The following is an 18,748-nucleotide window of genomic DNA, read 5'->3' as shown; positions in this document are numbered from 1 at the left end:
GGGTGATGTGCTTAAACTCTGTGAGCCAGTTATGAATGTATTACTCTCAACTCTAAATTTTCCCTCAGATGCCTGATCTAGGAAAATGGCTCTGAGCCCTTTAAATATTTGTTCCTTTGTCAGTTAGCATAATGTTAAGTGTTGTCAGTAGAAGGTGCTAGACAGACATTGTAGGAGGAAAGGGTTCTGATTCCTGGTATCAGTGTCCTCCTGAAAAGGCACCTGCAATGCCCACAGCTTCCGCCTGGTTTCTGCAGCAACCCAGCCTCTCCAGCACAGCGTCCTTGCAGGACAGGGCAGCCAGGAACACCCAGTGGCTAGCAGCCTGCCCAACACCTTCCTCAGGTGGTTTGTAGAGGGATGCCTCCAAAGAGTACTCCCTGTGAAAAGCTTTTCTTGGCACACTGGAGGGTGGATTTCTAGCAAGTACCAGATAGACACCTATCATATAGGACCCATCACCAACCTCTACACCACAAATTCAGCACATCGTAGGTGTTCATTGGGTGTTTGTAGAATGAGATATATAATTAGGGAGAAAATACGCACTGGTGTGTTGGGTGGTCCTGGTGAACACCTGTTGTCTCAGCATACTTATTAGCAGCAGTTTCTCACGTCCAAATGTAACCCATTTGGGCAATTTGTCATAGACGTTCTTTAATTTTCCCCTTGGTGAGAGTATGCAGCACTTTTCTTTGTGAATATATATATATATATATATATATATATATATATATATATATATATATATGCCTGTATATGTCTATATATATGTGCTAGGTTTCTGCTTTTTTTCTTTTTTTTTTTCTACTAAAAGCTTTACTCCACCAAGCATCTGGATGACTTTGTGTTTGATCCCCAGTATTTCCCTGAATAAGATAAGCCACCTCAGCCTATATTCTGAAACCACTTCACCGGCTGGGAACTGCATTATATACGTCTGCGTCACCGTGCTTGCTACCCCAGCTCTCAGAATCTTGTTCTCCTTGTGCTAACAAGTCTATGAACATTACATGCACCTAAAAGCTGTTGCCTTTCTCTTCCTCTAGGCTTCTACTGCCCGCTAAAGAGCACTATGGCAAGTTCCCATGTCCCTGGAAAGGGCTGGTGACTGGCTTCGTGTCCCTTGCCTAACAGATAATGCCCGAATCAGGAAATAGGCTCTAATGGTTAGCCACGTATTTGGGGGGGAAGAGTAGCACAGAGGGTGAAATGGAAGTGCTGAGTAGGAGGCAAAAGAAACAGAATTGGCAAGGAAAGGTATAGGAAATGGGTACATAGAGTTGTGGAAATAAGGATGAGGCCTGGTTGTAGTTATGTATAAAACAGGTAGCAGGGCCGAGTCAAGGAATGATTAGGTAAAAGTCAAGATAAATAATAGAGAAAACATGCAGTGGGAAATTCAGAGGGTGGCCAGGTGTTTCCTTCTGGTCGTACATAGGCCCTCTGAGTGGGCAGTACGTGGTAGAAAGAATTCAAGAAGCAATGCTGTGTTGTCTGTGTTAATGAGCACTGTCCAGCTACAGTTCCAACACCTGACCAGCAGGATAGACCAGTGTCCACCAAATAGTTATATCACCTTTTGAGTAAGGGTGGATGAATATCCACAGTCACCTTTCAGAAATTGCAACAATTTAGTTAGAATGAATTGCCTCCTCTCTTATTAATATGTTCACCTGAATCCTTAAAGACAGATCAAAATGGTAAAGATTGTAGACCCTGGATTAGTTGTTTTGTGTTATAATTTTCTGTGGAAATTTGGTGAGGGACAGTATAGTGCAGATTAAGGGACAACCTTCTGAGACCATCTACACCGAAAGCTGAGTTAAATCAGTGTTATTTGGAAAGATAAGTAAGGAAACGGGTGAAGTTAAGATCCCATCCCTCAGGTCTACTGATGACTGAAGTCTCCAGTTTCTCTCTGTTGATGACAGATTATATTTGACAACATCCTGAGGCAGGTCATCCAGTTTTATGCAATTCTGCAGGGCATACATTCACCTATTTAGCACTGTCATTCCCACCTCAAATGGTCAGAAGGAAAGGAACGTTCTTTTGTATCAAAAGACATTGAATTCAATTATGGAAAATGAGACACCTTCATTTTGGTAGCAGCATACCTAGTTCAAACTCAGGGTTGCCTCGGGGACAGAGTGTCTGTGAGCCACAGGAGCTTGGGAGGGACAAACTGAAGGCAGTCACGCAGATCCTCAGTCTTCTGCACAATTGTCCAGCAGGGGTCAATAAGGTATCAGGATTAGTTTAGAGAGCAGGCATTGCCTGCACAGAGGCCAGGGAAGGTTGCATTCACTCCTCAAAGTTGAAGCTGGCTCAAAATCTTTAAATAAAATGTTCATTAAAATTTTGGCTTGGTGTTTTCATGGGCTCAGACAGGCAGTAATCATTTCTGCCCATCTAAGGGGGTAAGTGGGGACGTCTGTATACCCAAAAGAATAGTGACAACAGGATCGGTAGTTTTAAATCTTTGAAAATATTTATCCTGTTAACCTGAGAACACTTAGATGTGTGTCGAAGAGTGAATGATATAAAAATGGATAACGTGCATCAAATACACATATCGGAAGAAACCTCCATGGATTGTGCCTTCAAATATTCAAAACATCTTACAAAATGGTTTAAGATCACAAATTCAGAAACTCTTCTCCCCTCCTCCCCACCAAAAAAAAAAAAAAAAAAAAAAAAACTTACAGAAAAGCAAAACTTTACTAACACAAATAAGAGCTCTGAACAGCATTTGAATTCCCATCACACCACACCTGGTAAGAATCAGTCTAGCACACAGCATCATCCATCATGCTGGGGCTGTCAGTTTTGACATCCTTTAAGTCTACGTTGTGTGCTTAATGACTACATGACAGAAAATGTAAACAGACACTGCACATACAGGTATGTGGTACATATATGTGTGTGTATATTTGCATTTGAATATGTGGTGTACAGAGGCACCAAAAAAAATCATAGCACACAAAATGGCCCATTAAAACACACATGTGCACACGCATGCATGCCTCTAACAACAACCGAAGCAAAAATGATAGAAAACAAACAAAAAAACAAGAAATTTCTTACATAAAAACACAAAGCCATTTAAAATAATTTATTCAATACAAAAAGAAGTAGATTAAAAATCAGATATAATGTGTGCTCACCGGTGGATAGATTATAGGCTTATTAGACACCCCTTTCACCCTTCATTGTGACACATCAAATTGTGACTTCCTAATAAGGATTCAGGAGTGGCTGGTGAGGCCAACACAAGCCCTGTATTAATAATTCATCAGACACACACACACACACACACACACACACACACACACACACACACGATGGTGAAGTACTTGAATATTTGAAAGCCCATGTACATTTTTGGTTCAAGGAACAATACAACAAACTCATATTTCAATTGTATTATTAGCAGACTGCTTGCTTTACATTGATCTTTTGGTTCTTTCAATAACTTATTTAATATCTTGGTAGCACGCTAGAATTATTGAGTTTAGCATTTTTTCTCATATTCCAGGAACAGACATTATTTGATGTTTGCAAAGTGCCTATTTTGGGGGATTAGCAATAACAAATTCGTAATTGTAAAAGTCTCCAACTCTCTTTTTTCTCATTCTGTGCAGAATCCCCTTCCCCCATTCAGGGGTGCAGATGTAAGGAAACATGGAATGCTAAATGCAGCCTGACAAACATGAAAATGCAGATTTTAAAACTCAAAATTGTGTCATTCTCTTTCATTAAAAGATACAGAGTCGGTTTTGCTGCTAATACATTATTAACAACCCCATAAGATGACTATTTTCCTTTATTTTTGTATGAATTTTTTCATCTTTTTTATCTTCATTAAATTTATTGGGATAACATTCGTTAATAAAATCACACAGGTTTCAAGTGTACATTTCTATAATACATGATGTATTTCTTGCCTTGTGGGTTCACCATAGTCGGTTCTCCTTCCATCACCATATATTTGACCCCCTTTCTCGTCTTTAATTTAGCCAATTTTGAAGAGCAACAGCTTTTGTAAAATCTGAACCATAGCATGAAATATAGTATTCAAATACCTTAAAATATTCTCAGGATGTCAGATTCATTTAATAGTGAAATTTTGTCGATTTAAAAACCATTGGCAATGAGAAAGGAAAATTCTGTATATGCATACAGACACACACACTCACACAATTCTACGTGTATGGGTAAGTTTTTCTATTTATTTTTTTAAGTTGGCAAGCCAGAATGTTGATGATGGACTCTGCTGTTAATTTTACATTGTCAGGTTGTCTGTCTCTAGCAGAACTTTTCAAGCTTCTAGGATGACGAACACTCATCCCTTTGATGTAGTATAAGATCTGTTAGTCTCCACGTAGACCTAGTACATCGACAATGATCTACCTCCTCCCTTAACAACCAATTTCAAGGACTGTTTATAGATAGACACACATGATAACATAATCTCTCTACTTTCTCTTCATTCTTAAAATAAGTAAGGCAAGAGTAGGTAAAAGAGGTCAAAAATAAAATGGAAGTTATGTAAAAGTGAATCTATAGCCAGACATCTTTATAAGTGGTATATTAATTGGCATGTTGGTTTGGTTTTACCTGTGAGAGAATATTTAATTTCTAGAAAGATGATTATGTGTGTTAGGGATCTGACTTTATGAAGAAAATCTTAACAACCTCAAAGCGTTGCTCGCAAATGGTTAATATCTTTTGTTTCCCTGAAAGGATCATTTTATTTATTTATTTTTCCCACAAATACAGAAACTGCATTTGGTTAGGTAACTGTTTAAATAATTCCACATAAGGACCAACCTACTGCTAAAGCCCACGTTAATTTGAAATTTAGTTCCTTACTTTTAAATCTTCCTCATTACCTCATTACTTAATCTAACAATGCAACCTGCCAGAGAGAACACCCTCCCCCAAAAAGGACATCTTTCAATTTTCATTTAAAGCAACAGAATGTATTACAAGTTAGAAATTCACAAGGAAACTTCGCTGCAGAAGGGGAAAAACGCACGCATCTGGCCCCATGAGCTGTTCTTTCAAAGGTTATCGCAATGAGTGCTTTCAAATCTGTGTTTCCATTGCATTTCAGATGCCAAAATATACTTCATGCAGTATTAATAAAGGGTTACACCAGAATTAATGAAAAGGTTCCATGTTCACATGTAATAAATAAGTACCTAATTAAAGGCATGGGTAAGCCAGAAGCACAGATATTGTCTTTTATATTAATATCTATTATTCTTCTTTAGCATTGACTGTGAGCCTCTTCAACTGACTGATGCCTGAAGGGAGGACTAACAAATCGCTCAGCTGGTGGCTGGCACTGGTCTTGAAGAAAGCTAGTAAGGAACACTTTGCAGTCTTTCAGTCTCTCCACCAGCTGTCACCAGCTATGGGTGCTGAAAAGATGCTGTCACTTCATCCAAAGGGATTTACTTGGTCAGAAGGAAAAATTTAAATACAAAGCATGCAGTTAAGAAGCTAGTGAAATGGATTATGAGCATACAAGAGCACATGTGTATACGACACTAATACATCTTTAGGAAATTTTAGATCCCCAAAACCAGGATTACCGCCAGGGCAGGGTGGCAGACAAATGCAGGTACCTTTACCACGGGAGTTATTATCTTCCAACTATTCAATCAACCTATGGGTCTTTCATCAAGGCCATTAAAAAGGAAAGAAAAGAAAAGAAAAATTCCCATCCCTGTAATGGGGAGCTCAGGAAACACATTCAGTATCTAATATTGTTGGGAATCACCTGCATGCAAACGGCTCTGTAACCTAATGTACATGGTCTGATTTTCTTGCTCTTGTTTACATTTACCAATGGGCTGTATATGGTTATTTAAGAATGGTAAAGATGAACCAAAGCACGCAGCACTTTTGATTTAATGACTCAGGGGCACATTTGAAATGAGAGCGGAATTTGCTAACATGCCAATGGCCAGGATGCTTGGGACAGGGGTGGGGGTGTGGAAGGGTGGCGTGGGGAGGGGTGGTGGTGGTGGTGGTGGTGGGAAGGCAGCAGCTGCCTTTGCAAGATGGTAAAGTCCCTGCCATTAGTTTTGGAAGGAGGGAAGAAATCTAACAAATTGACAAAGAAGAAGGTCATATTTAAAGCAAAAGGAAAGAGCACACGTCAAATGTGAGCACCCAACATTAAATATGTGTGTTTTTATCCAGATTGGCAGGGCAGTCATATACAAATCCCAAGAGCACGTGTTGCTTGGCCCGTGTCTGCCCTTCAAGGAGAAACTCATACAGTATCTGGACCATCCTGTCGAGGTCCAGGAAAGCAGAAGAGGAAAATTATATAGAGGCAGGTACACTAGACTGAGTGCTGGCACGATGGCAGTGGACGTTCTCACCCAAGGTATGCTTTATGTACTTCAGCCTGCTTTGGCCTCAAGACACGTGGTCAAAGAATATTTAAGAGTGTAAGCTGCAGAGAAGAGGACCTTACAATAGTGATAGCAGTGATGACATATGGAACACAGGAGAGCCTTCCTTTCCCAGATGGCAAGAAAATCCCCTCCGCCCCCCAGAGATAGTAGACTGAATAAAGAGAAGATCCGAGGTGAAAATGCTTTGTGCAGATTTTAGGAGAAATTTGTCAGAAGTGAGGCTTAGAAGCACGTGTGAAAAGGAGCAGGCGGTTGAGAAGTGCAGCACAGGCTGAAGGGTCTGCCTTTAGATGTCACTACAACCTCACAACAGCATTTCCAAAACTCCCAGGAAGGATTAGAATAGTTTGACTCCAGCCGGTACACACGGTAGACGGTTCCAGGAGATGCTGTATATATTATCTGAATTTCTTCACAGAAGCTCTCACGCAGTGGTCCCTGCAAACCTGATTAGGGAAGCGGCCTGATGCCGCCATCCATCGCCTTCCTGCCAGCTCCACGCTGCCTCCACAGTCCCCTAATTCCCTGTGGAGACAGGCCCCAAGCAGGACTGTGACACAACAAAAGCAAATGAGATACACCCTCCCCCACCTAAAAGGGGTGGCTATGGCAGGAAACCGCTCCCTGCTCCCCCAGAGTGATCCATGAGTCCTCCTTTTCTCTGAGGGGCTTCATTCTAATACACTCCTTTTTAAACTATTATTTCTCACTTAGGAATATGGCTTTGTTTTGTTCTGTTTTTGCTTTTATCCCAGATTAGAGGGGAAATATATACATGATCCAGACAGCACATTTAAGAAATATTAATAATATAGTAGTATTTCAAGATTCCTTCAAACCCAAATGGGTACGATTTCTTAAGTTGACAGCAGTTTCTTAGGAAAAACTGGCCAGCAAAAATTTCGACCACCTCATCTCAGCCCTTTTTTTGCCTAAAGTAGGCATTTCTTTCTGTGGCAAGGCGACATTTGCGCTTGAATTACTTTTCCACTGGGACGCATGGCAAATGCTCTCAATTGAAGAGCTGTGTATCCAAGAAAGTCCAACTATTAGACCAAAAACTAACTCTGATAACTGGCATCCAATCTAAAATCTGGGAAAAACTTAGACAAATCAAATCTCCAGTGAAAACATTACCAAATGCTGCACAATGCAACTGCCTATACATTTCTAATCAGTATTCATTTCCTGTCCTTAAAATAAACAGAAAACAGATTTCTCCGTTTTCCCTAAAATCAATCTTTTGCAGTATCTGTCAGTTGCTTTCCCCCAATTAGTATTCTACATTCATTTATTTTTGTTGTAAGTTAATTTTTTAACATACCTTGGCACAGTGTTTCATTCAATACTTGTAAATGAAATGACAGACTAACACTCTGTTCCTTGAGGCCATCAAACTTGTAACTTTGTTAATGAATTGAGATGAATCAAAGATACCTTATTAATTATTGCTTGCCTGGTAGGGTAAAGCTTTGGCTTTTCACCTCACTGGCCCAGAGAGCAAGATTGCCTTCGGCCATGTCCAAGGGGCTCATTAAGGTATCTCTGGGGAACGGGAAGAAATTGTTAGTGAAAAGCAGTGGTCAGTGCCTCTCCCAGAGACCTGGCAGGGAGAGGAAGCCCTCATCACAGAGAACTAACTAACTAGGCTGCGTGTACTACACCTATAATCAAACTGGCCTGGAAATGCCTGGAGATCACTCACTCTCTTTGTGATTTGGGAAGTTATCTGAAAATGCTAAATCCAATCCATAATTGATGTGTGCATGCAATTATAATCCTCCAGATAGCTTAAAAAAAGGTTGCAGTTGCAAGCCCCAAGGAGTGGTAAACTTTAACATGCATGTCATAAACTAAGATATTTGATATAATAAAAAGAAAACTATTACGTTTCCTGCATTGGCAGCAAGAAGGTAATTGAATATATGTCTGTTTTTCTTAATGAGTGTAATTATATACAGGTCCTTGACAGCTAGTAGACTAGGGCATAGGCAATATTGTAAGAAATATATTTCAAGTCATTTATATTGTACATATTCCTATGTGTACATAATTTCTATGATGTATAGAGTTGAAAGGTCTCCTCTAAGTGAAGTAAGCCTTGAGACATGGCCTTTCATTTGAAACAGAGACATGTGGTCCTGCAAGCTCCGAAGGATTGGGGATTGGGGATTCTGGCAGTGGACTCATAATTACCAGCTCCTTCATTCAGTCACTCATTGTATTAAAGATGTTTGTTAAACTTTCAAAATGGCAGGTCCCCCAAGATGGTTTGGTAATGAGGCTGCGAAGGGAGTGGGTTGATGTGTTGGGCGTACTGGTGTGGTCGGTCAGCACGTTTATTGATTCATCACACTGGGCTGAATGCTGGGCTGGGCCAACCTGCTTGTGCAGCATGAACTGGTATTGGATGTCAATGAAAAGAATGCCCTGAAATGTCACCAATGCATTGGCTGGGACTGTCCCTCTACCGAATATCTTTCTGAAGACAACTGACCAAAGACATGGGAAAGGAGAAGATGTGGCTCTCTATGCATGTTGCTCCGTATGTACATTTTCCTTAAGGGAAAGCCTCCAAAACCTCTTTCTCAAGGTCAGTAAAGAACAAATACTCTGAATGGTGACGCTGCTTAGACACGAGGCATCATGGCATGCCTAGAAAAATGCTGTTTATTCTGCCCAGACTGGAATTGGTTCTTGATTTTCAGACATTCCTTGTCATTGTAATGGGAGAAAACCACAGCATTGTTATAGATTAAAAATATAGGAACCAAAGATTTTTCATTATTAAAACATAGTCCTGAATATTTACACTTTTGGTTAAATGAAAATTTTATGTGTTTATCTTGGAAGTTAGTTTTGAGTTTACAATGAAAACAAAACCCTTAATTTAAAATTATTAAAAGATCTAAAACAAACCTATCAGCCAATAAATATTAGGTAATATTTTTTACTCCTCTCCTTAAATATTGCTTATCATTTGAAATTGATACCTAACTATATTTGCTTAGAAAAAAAGTATACAAAGTTTTAATGGACAGGATAAGTTGTATTTATAAAACATGTAGCTCTAACATATCACTTTCTAAATGCTTAGTTTATTACTTGTAGTATTTCACAAGATGGGCAAAAAATTTAAAAGTGAAGAAAATTAAATTTTTTACTTTTTTCAAAAATATCTTATGCACAAACTTCCATGGTGAGAGTTGAGATATAGTCAAGCTTTTCAATTAAACTATGTAGACCTACTTCTGTCAGTCTGATAATGTTAATAAAATAATGAAAATATTTAGTACGAGATTTGGAAGTATAAAAAATTTGACACAAAAAATAGAAAAAAGCACAATATCAAAATATGAAATACAAATGCTTGTAACATCTGGTTAATATGCAATTCATAAAAAAATGAAATCCATGCTGTATTTAGAAATTTGCATAAACCATGGGATCCTCAGTGTTCTTTAAAAAAATGATTATGATGTACCCTTAGGAGCCTTTCTTAGGTATTTTATTTCTAATTGTCCCTTCCCCATGAAATTTTATTACCAAAGATATATTGTATATCTGTTGATACACTGTGTCCCTTTCGAGAGCTGTAAATCATTATAGCATCTAAGATTTTCTTTCACTTCCCCAAGAATCAATTTCACCCCCTTGGGGGCGATATTGCCCCTGTTGAGAATAGATGTCCTAAACTTACTCTTATTTCCAGACAGGATATGGATATGATTTCTAAAACAATCTCATTTCTTTTTCCTCTTATCAATACATCATTGCTAAGTGATAAGCAGAGAAACTTTTCTAAACGTCTTTGAAGATCTTAGAAGGGAGAGGGGCATGGAAGAGTGAGAGACAGCAGTTTTGCCGTTTTTTATCATATGTATGTTTATTCCGTACGTGTTGTCAAATGCAGTCTTACAATCAGCAACCCCTTACTTGAGTGTGCCCACGCATTACATGCACACAGCCCACGCACTGCAAAAGTGTCGTTAGCAGCCCAAATAAACAAACAAATAAACACCCACCCACCGTCTTGCCTTCCCAGCTGGTCAGTGGACCCGCAATACCACTGTCCAGCCCGTGGTCCCTATTCGGAGGCCAAGCAGGTGAGGAGCGGTGCGAGGGCTTTTGATGTTGCCAGCTCCCATTTGCCACCCAACTTTTTTCCCTTCCAAAACCTCTTAGCAAACTTCAAAGGCCTCCTTGCTTCTTGCCTTAATCCAGTGCACTGAGACCTCTAGTTCAAAGAACTTTCCTTAAACCCTCTTCTTAAAGTGCAACCCAAACTTTTTTTCTTTCCTCTCCACAAAGTAGCAATTACAGCTCCGTTGCGTGGCGATTGGGCCCCGCCGCTCCGCTCCTGCTATTAATTAATCTCACAAAGGGGGCTCATTTCCTGGCATTCAAATTGACAAGAGACCCGGAGAACAGAAAAGCCTTTCAAGCAGTTCCAGCTCACCGAGGGGCAGAGGTATCAGAGGAGAGAGCCCCACCGTATTGGAGGTGGAGAGCACATCTGATACTCCCTGGTACATTCTGCTGATTGAATGATTTTTGTTCACGGAGAGCTCTTCACTAATCTTTTACCTGCAAAGGCTCACGCAGAAAGAAACGCAGCACAAATGTAGCTAGCTACATTTTGACGGAGAATGTTTGCAGGAGCTACTTTCCCATCTCAGCCTGGCAAAAGCATCTTCTTGAGCCTTACACTTCACTTTCAACAGAAAGTGTTCACTTTCCTCACACAGAAAAGCCCTTGGAAGAGGAGGAGATGAAGAGAGGCAAGGAAGCAGCATAACAGACAAGAGATTAAAGCTTTTTATTCAGTATCTCTTTCGTATTCAAATTGTGCTAAGGGCTCTGTGAAAGTTAGAAGCGAGCTTGTTCAGGAGGGCTTCTAAAGTGTGTACATGGATTTCATGGGAATAGAAAAGAAGCCACAGCCTGGGTAATGAAAGAAAGATAAGATGTCCTATATAAAACAACTCAAGAGTGGTTCAATTACTTCAGCAAACCATCAAGGCAAGCTTTGAAGATTTGAGAAAACACTGTTAAAATTTAACAAAAAACTCATGTTGCAGGTTTTGTACCAATAAGTGTTTGTATACTCTGTGAATTGCTTAAGCTATATTCTCCCTACATGAATATTGTTTATTTCTTTGGTTTGGGGATGGAGGGGACCAATGCATTTTGATAGTACCAGCTAGAGAAAAGGAAAGTCCTCTGTTAAAAAAGAAAAAAAGGAAAGAAAAAAGAAAACACATTACTCTGAATCATTTGGAGTCAGAGCTTCAAAAAACCAGGTGTCTTTGATTAAAAGGAAATACGCATGTGAATCAGAGGTCCCTCACTGCAGTTTTTGTTAACATTGGGTGGTTGTGTTTTAACATAGATTTAAAGCATACAATGAAACCAAATGTCAGTGAAAGTCCTTAATGGAGAAAAGGACTTTTTTTTTTCTTTTTTTTTACATACCTACGTTTGTAAGGTTGAAAATACTCTTGTTAAAATAAAGCATGTATGGAACAAGATAAGAAGACTTGAATATTGTTCAGGGAGAAAACTGAACAGTGATGACCTCCAAAATTCTTTAAACTCATGTCACACTGAGCAGGGTGTTCTCATCCCATGTGGAATATAGATGGCTTGTTTAAACAGAAGACATGTACATCTTCAAAAACTCCCCCTTCTTTTTATTAGAATGGACAGTTAGTTGCATCATTTGATATTCAACCCCATTGGGATCTTATCTGTTTTGTGATACTGAATCAACTCTCGACCTCTTTAGGATTTCATTCTTTTTTTTTCTCCCTTTTTTGACCTGGTGACTTCTTTTTCATGTGCCTATATTGACTGTTCTTTACATCTCCAATCAGAAATGCAATAAAACTTCAGTTCATGGAAAATTCTTTTATAGGATTTTCAAAAAGCTTTCTGAAGAACTTAACAAGTGAATAATGCAATCCCTTCTTACAGTTTTGTCTGAAAAAACAAGCTTGAATTCTGATCTCCATATGCAGTTCAAAGAGATTAATACAGAAATTCCAATTTTTGATCAAAGAGTTTTTTTTAAGGGGAATTAAAAATTGTCTCATAGCACCTATCAAATGTTTTCAATTGGGTTAAGGTAAGGATTCTGACTCTGGTCAAGTGCAACAAATTGTGTGCAATTGAAGTCAATATTGCAGAACCAAATGCATTGCTGAAATGTGTGCAATGGAGGTATGAACACATTCAAGCTTTATGTTTTGCACAATTGGGATTAATTTTTAAAAATCAGACCCAACTTGATAAAAATCACAGCCAGTGTCTATAAAAGTGATCTATGTTTACTTTTACAAATGTTTCTTTAACTTAAAAACATAATAATAACCCCCCCCCAATTGATCACTGACTGTTAACTTAAAAAATAAAGATAGCACATTTAATTTAAAAGGAAAACAGTAGCTTTCTGATAAAGATACTCTTGAATAATTGGTAGCCTTAGAAACCAGGAAGTCCCTCTGGCCCATGACCCCAGCTGAGTCCCACCTAGTATCAAAGTCACCGGAATGGGAACAGGTGGTGGTCTGCAGGTGGCAGGGGGCACATGGGTCCCCGCACTCAACTCAGGGCTTGTTACTCTGTGGTCAGACCACGCTTCACTACTGCAGTTGTGTGTGTGTGTTTCCCTGGCAGAAATCCTAGCGTTCCCAAACACAGCAGAGTGTCCTCTGCAGCATGGCTCTGAAGACAAATGCCACGGATGCTGGAGGCCGTGGCAGCCGACAGTTACACTTCGGACCTCGTGTCATTGAGGCTGCTTTCTGGATGGACACACATTCTGCAGAGGCCTGTCTCCAACGCTCCGGAAGTGTGTGTCTGGATTTATGGGGGGAGGTGCAGTAAGAGAAGAGACAGAAATAGAGATAGAAAAGAGAAACACAGAGACAGAGACAGAGACAGAGACAGAGATAGAAATAGAGATAGATAGAAGGAGAAAAGGAATTTCAAGATTGTTTTTCTCTGTGTTTTCATCCCTTGGCTTAGACGTGGTTTCCTCTCCAGGACGGGAATTCCCCCGCTGCATCCTTTGGCAGCACCCACCTCAGCATCAACCAGTGTTCACAGGAAAGCATAGAGGAATTGAAAAAAGCATTCTAAGCAGCACTCAATACAGAACATATTCACAGGGTTGAAAAAGATACTTTTTGATGACGATAATTACATCTGAAGAATGTTTCAGAAAAAAAATCGGATGCAGAGCGTTTTATTTTTCTTCAGTCATCAGATGGTTGTAAATCCGGTGAATTTTAAATATGAAACCTCTCTGGCAATTTGAATCCACTAATAACAAAGGTGCATTATTGTGACTACATGTGGTGAATGTATTCACAACATCCAGGCATAAGGATGACATTCCATTTGCCAGACTCGGAAATCAATATGAAATGCTGTTTGATCAAACCTACCAATACTCAGTATCCAGTACAGAGGGGACTGACGTGAAAGAAACGATTGGACTGTGATCCGGTGCTGCAGTAGCCATAGGAGATAATAATCAAAAAGTAACTTGAGAAGATAAGGTAATATATTTTCCCTCAGAGAAATCAAGCTGTAATTAGATTGTACAATGAATTAAGGCATTTGCAGAATCTTGTGTGCAAAAATAAAATCAAATCAGATTTAAATATTACTTATCAGAGGCCCATCTTTTAGCTTATGCATTTAGGGGAAAATCTCGGGCTTAGAGAACATGAATAATAGTGCGCCAGGTCCAATAACTCTGACCTCGAGTCCTTAAAGGGAGCTACTTTGCCTTGCCATGAAACAACCAGCAATTTCTTTTGGTACTGCTTAATTGTCCCCCAAATTCTCACTCTCTGTCTCTTTTGCTGTTTTTCCATCTCTGTCTCAGTCTTGGTCTCTCTCTCTCTGTCTCTCTCTCTCTCTCTCTCGCTCTCTCTCTCTCTCTCTTTCTCTTTCTCACACACACGAGCACACACAACTGTCTGAGGGTAGAAACTACACAGTACAGGGGTTTTCCCCATTAAATTGTTTTAATTTTCCTCCTGATTAGACTTAAATGTACGTGAATCTGTTCACATGTTATTCATAGAACCAACAGAGCAGTGACATTTCCCCACAAATATGGAAAGATTTAGATATCAATAATATCCTGGGTTCATTTTTAAAGGCAATATCTAGTTCATGTGTATGAGCTCTGTTTTAAGAACTGATTTGATACTAAACTCTGACCATTGAATCTTAAGAGTATCACAATACTTATTTTTTCAAAGTAAGAATGTATGTTTAAATCAATTAACATAAAATTCACTACAAATTGCCAATTCTTCTTAGATTAGCACATGTTATAAAGAAGATAAACATTAAAAGGAGACTGTAGTAGAAATTTTTTCCCTAAAGCCAAAAATAATTAAATTTTATTTCTTTCTTAAATAAACAGCTATTGCAGCCATGGATTGCACAGAACTCTTCTGGGCAGGTATTAAAGCAATCTCCATGCTTCTGAGTGGGACGTAGAGAAAAAGATGAGTACTAAGACATCCTAATAGATACCGTTAGCTCTTCAGATCACAGGGGTGCTATCTTGTTCATTATTAGGAAAGCCTTAGATTTTAAAAGGCAAAATCATAATATTCAAGTTTATTAAAACCAGAATCACTCTGAAGGAGTCCTAATTTCTTTAGGGCTTACAAAATGGATTTCCTTAATGGAACCTAAGCCCTTTACAATTGTTAAAAGAGCATAATAGATTCTATGGCAAGTGTCTTCAAGTTTTTATGTTTAATTTGTTGATGTATCATGATTCAGCTTGAACACATCCTTATAAGCTTGGAGGGAATTCAATTTTTATTGGGAAGTCTGGCTGAAAAGTCTCCAAAACACAGGTCAGTGCCTTCCCAAATATGAATGGACATTTGTCATCTCTACTGTTCATCTGAATAGTAGGCTGGAAGTAAGCATTTCTCAATGAAATACAGTCATAATATAAAGACCACCAGAAAGTAAACTTGACCTTGAACAAGCATTTGCCACCAAAGATACTAGAAACTCTGCCCCACCACCACGCGCTCTACAATGTAAGCACTATGGGCAGAAGGTTCATCTTCTCACCACAGATTTCCCACAGCTTAGAAGACAGCCTCGATGTAGCAAATGCTCAACAATTCTTGGATGCATAAAATCTGAAGGGTGTGTCACTCAGATAGATTTGTCTGTTTTAGCTAGAGTGACTGATTAGTCCCGTGAGGCTAACGTTACATTTATTCTCCTTTCTAGGTACCTTTACTAGCCAGAGTGGTTTGAATAATTTCTTCAAGGAGATACCAATTTAGGAAATGATAACAAGAATAACTCAATGATTTCTCATGCCCCCACCTGGCTGTGGAAGCCCATCATGGCTAAAGCAGACTTCTTGCCAAAGACATGGTATTCTAAAGAGTGAACACCTAGGTTTTAATGTGAGACACTCTGGATCTCCATTTCAAATCATACCGCTTTCTGCTTTACAGGTGGTCAGACAATTAGATTCACGAACTCATCCTACAAAAAGTGCTATATACCTCGTTGCTGAATATCACTACAATCACCTTCGAAGTACTCCCCTTGGGAAGCTATGCACTGACACCAGCGCCTAGTCCACCCCTCAAAGCAATTTTGGAACTCTTTCTGAAATGGCCATCAGAGCTATTGTCGTATTACCCTTAATGTCCTGAGTGTCATCAAAATATTTTCCTTTCAATATTTCCTTTATCTTTTGGTAAAGAAGGAAGTCATTGGGGGCCAGATCAGGTGAGTAGGGAGGGTGTTCCAATCCAGTTATTTGTTTACTGGCTAAAAACCCCCTTACAGACAGTGCCATGTGAGCTGGTGCTTTGTCGTGATGCAAGAGCCATGAATTGTTGGCGAAAAGTTCAGGTCGTCTAACTTTTTCAGGCAACCTTTTCAGCACTTCCAAATAGTAAACTTGGTTACCTGTTTGTCCAGTTGGTACAAATTCATAATGAATAATCCCTCTGATATCGAAAAAAAAGGTTAGCAACATCGTTGCAGCAAGTTTGCAAACTTAATTGTCACCCCTCTTAGGTAACTCACAAAAAATAATCAATGTTTGAAGCAATGTAAATGGAAGCACGCAGTGTTTTTCATAACCATGACACTACAGAGATAAAATTTTAATCCCATAAAGATGGCAAGTTGACACCAATTTCCTAAAGCATTGGCCGTCTTTAGCAGAGGCTCACACAGAAAATGTTGGTGAAGCTAGGCCTGGCCCTGAGGTCTGGCATGGGTCGGTCACTTATGTACTCAAACAAATATGTTCAGAAATCTGATTTTTCAATAATGTGGGAGAGTAACTGAGCTCAGAAATCTATGCTAGATCTATCAACATGTCCTGATCATATATGAGAATAAAGTTCAGTATCTAGATATCCCAGTGAATACTTTGGCTTCTTTCATTTGCAGTAGAATTGTGATTCTGCAGGGGTAACAAAAGAAAATGTTAAACAAAATTTCCTTTAACATTTTTACAAAGGATTTATGTAGACTACGATTTAGTAAGGTCAATTAGAAAAGTAAAAATTTAATAATGTGAAATTGAAAACGATAAACTTCAAAAATATTTTTGCCATGACTTATTAGAAGGAAGCAAAAGACTGCTTAATAGAATCTTTACCTTTTTATTGAGTGTTATCTAGTGTAGACATGGCTGTTATTGATGCAGTCTTTTGCGTTTAAATACAAGAAGACTCAGAGTAATCAGAACGATTAAGCTCATATTAACAATGGAAAAAAGTTCTATTTTTTCACATAAGTATACCAAATTTGGTTTCTCTGAATGATAATGAAGTTTTCATAACTAACCAGTTTAGTTCTATTCTTTAAATTTTGCTAACTGTTGAATGCTCTTTAATTAGTCTTTTATAACAATATCCTTGTTAAGCATGGAAACCTCAGTTATCATTTTCTATTTTACAAGTGATAATAAGCAAACTATAAAATGGGGATTTTCAAGTCAAATTTCTCGTATAATCCCAATCATCATTTCAGTGTTTGAAAAAAAAAAAAAACTGGGAAAAACACAAATGTTAAGTTATTCAGTTGATTTGTAACACATTTCACTATGGAAGACTATTCTTCTGTGTTCCTTCAAGCAGCTAAGGAAGGGAACTGTGACCTCCCACGGTCACCTTCCAAGCACCTCCTGGCTGTGCTGTAAGTTTAAAGGGTTGGGTATGATGGCCCAAAGGCGTTTGCCTTATAACTTGTTACCCCCTCATTTCTCTTCTCTCATACAATATTTCCCATCAGTGTGTGAAGTACTCGACTCCTCTTCTGATGGTATTTAAAAGTCATATATAGATTGAAAAGTTACTCCAGCTCCAGAATAGGCATTGGCACTTTAATGAAGTTCATTTGAATAGTGACTCTATGATTGTGTTTGGTGGTTAAAGGGTACCAAAGGGGCTCTGTTTTATGACTGGCTCACTACCTTTAAGGCTCTTATTTATTACTTAAAAAAATGTTTTGTGTATTTTTTGGGGAAAAATGGCTGCCATTTCATGGTATTGCGATTTGCACAGAGAGTATAATTTAATATAAATTCTGTAAGTTCCTTAACATGGTCAACTACAGCTTTTATTTTCTGGCCACTTAAATTATTTGTTTTTGGAGAAAATATTTCCTGATTTAAATACTTAAAAGTGTTCACTAAGTAATGAAGCTCGGTCCTGATGTGGATACTTATCAGATCTGCCAGTTTGATAAGGGAGAAGGAGATGGAGGAAAAGGACAGATGGGAGGAGAGAAATAGGGAAAGAGTAAAGAGAAGGTAAATAGGCAAAAAAAAATTGAACCTCAGGAACAAATGCAGTTTGGGGCTGACACAGGGATAGGTCATATTTTCTCGGGAAGTTTGCCCTTGATTAAACGTGTCCCTCAGGCTTGTCATCCAAGAACAACATAGTATGATTCAGGATGGCAGTGGTTCTGGCCTCTGAACAGCCAGGCTGCCTGCTTATGGAGCTAAAGAGAGCTATATGGGGACATATGCGCCACTTGACTCCTTAAATACCCGAAGAATGAGTGTCAATTCTTATTCCTATTGTCTAAAGGACCCAATTTTTAATATGTATATTTGAAAAAAATGCAAGACATGTTATCTATAAAGTTAGAATACTTATCTTGCACTATTTGTAAGTCTTAGGATTTATGGTTTACTCAAAATTTCTAATTTACTTGATGAGTCATATCTTGCTGACAAATAAGAGAAGATTAAACAGTCCCCCAGCCTGAAGATGAGC

The sequence above is a fragment of the Rhinolophus hipposideros genome (genome assembly GCF_964194185.1).
Source record: "Rhinolophus hipposideros genome assembly, chromosome: 12".
Taxonomy (NCBI): domain Eukaryota; kingdom Metazoa; phylum Chordata; class Mammalia; order Chiroptera; family Rhinolophidae; genus Rhinolophus; species Rhinolophus hipposideros.
Note: the sequence above shows the minus strand (reverse complement) of the source record.